We start from the raw sequence: 2,189 nt of genomic DNA on the forward strand, positions 1-2,189 counted from the left end.
TTGACTCGACGGCACTTAACAACAACAACAAAATGGAAAAAACATTGACGTTGTCAAACACTTCATTATGCTTGGATTCAATATGAACACTCATGGAAATAGCACTCAAGAAATCAACAGGCTCGAGCCTAACAGGAATTGTAAGGATGGGGTGGGGCCAGGCAGTGCTTCATTCTGTTGAGCACAGGGTCTCTTTGAGTTGGAACTGTCTCAACAGCATCTAACAATAACTAGTTAGATCTCTTATTATCTAGTCTTTTCCCCATCCATTTATTCTATAACCAAATTAATTTTCCTAAATTTCTGTGCCATACATGTTCTTTTGCAGTCAGAAACCTTTAGATTTCCAGCTACTTACAGCAGAGGTACACTGTTTATGCTATATGCACGTCTGTATTTACACTGTATAAATATCACTTGAGTACTTGATTTAAATGTATATACCAGATGCTTAGCTACAACCACTGTATATTCTAATTGAGAATTTGAGTATGGGTGCGAAGAATGAGTCTTAAATAGCACCTTCATGTCAGGTAATTCTAAAATACTGGGCCTAACTTTCACATTTTGAAATGTGTTTTCCTACAAGAAAACTTTAAACTTTGCTTGATTTAAAGGACCCCACTCCAAATAGAACACAATAAACCTTTCCAATTGCACCTCTCACCAACAAGAGCCAAGTTCTTTACTTTAGCTTTCTTCTAAAGAACACAGCTTGCATTTCTTAAAACACTTTGCTGTTGCTTAGCTCTAGTTGGAACACCATGCACTCACCTCTTTGTTTTTCATCTCCTATCATTTTTACGGATGGAGAGCAAGCCCTGCATTGTACATATGAGCCTTTGTCAATACCAAGTACTGCACAGGCTTATCCCTCTTCTGAATTCCTGGTGTGGCACTATAGGATATGCACTAGACCAAAAGGTTGGCAGTTCAAACTCACCAGCCACTCCTCGGAAACCCCATACAAGGTTGCTGTGGGTCATACCCAACTCAATGGCACTTAACAACAACATCCCTCTTGAATTATTCTATGTTGTTGTTGTTAAGTCCCCGTTGAGTCAGTTCTTACACTTCAAAATGCCTTTGCAGTCTAGCACAGTAACCCACAGCTCCACACTTTGTGGTTTTACATCAGCAGCCTTCAAGCTGATTTATGGGTGAAACTCAGGCAAGTAAAAACTTTCTGATATATTAGCAATCACACTTGATATCCATAATGTGCTTGTACATTCCTGAAACTAATCAGCTGGCGAACATTTTTTTTGTGTTTAAGATTCATGTTGGTTCTTTTACAATCTCCCTTTCCAGAATTGTTTTTTCCCACTTCATGAAAAAAAATATATAACTCTTACTCTTTATGAATCTCACTAATAATACTTGGGTGGGCAAATAAAAGATAAATGTATACCTTGTTGCCTAAGAAACATCCTTTATGGAAGGCACTGTCCCTCGGGGTGATAGTGAACATTTATGACTTTCCCTGGATCGTGCACATATATGTTTAGAAAAAGGCAGGGCCCTTGGAGTGGAGAATTTGAGATTTAGTTAATATGATTTTAACTCACCTTCAGATAGCCAGTACTAAAGACTAGAGGATTAGAAGTATCCTCTAAATTATAGAAGAATGGAACGTTTCTTAGCAGAAAGTTCAAAATTTCTAGAGGTCTCATTGTTCTTCTATTTTCTGTTTACATACTTTTAAAAATTAAGTCTTCTATTTTTATTAGTATCTACAAAACAAGTTAAATTGTAACCCTAGAAGCAGAATATTCAGTGATGCTACTCAGAACTCTTCTAATCCACTTACAATTTTATGGGATTGTTTTCAGTGTTCATTTTGGCTAATTTTAATTCCATATACAAGGTAACATCAAGAGGAAGAATAAATGATATAATTAGTAGATATTCAATAAGTCTCGATATATTACAGTTATATAGAAAATCATTCATTATAACATTTGAGTATATCCAATTGGATCCATCATTTATGATTAAATAAAACTGAAGAAAAAATCCCAATGTGTTTTACAATGAGCTATCATTTAGTCTTGGTGGTGCATTGTAGGATAAGCCCTGGATTTTTAATGTAAGTTTAGCAGTTCAAACTACCAGTCACTCTTTGGAAACCTGATTCAGGGTCATTATGAGTTAGACCTGACTTAACAGCACTCAACAACAACAATCAG

The sequence above is a fragment of the Chrysochloris asiatica genome, unplaced genomic scaffold, assembly GCF_000296735.1.
Source record: "Chrysochloris asiatica unplaced genomic scaffold, ChrAsi1.0 scaffold00618, whole genome shotgun sequence".
NCBI classification, from domain to species: Eukaryota; Metazoa; Chordata; class Mammalia; order Afrosoricida; family Chrysochloridae; genus Chrysochloris; species Chrysochloris asiatica.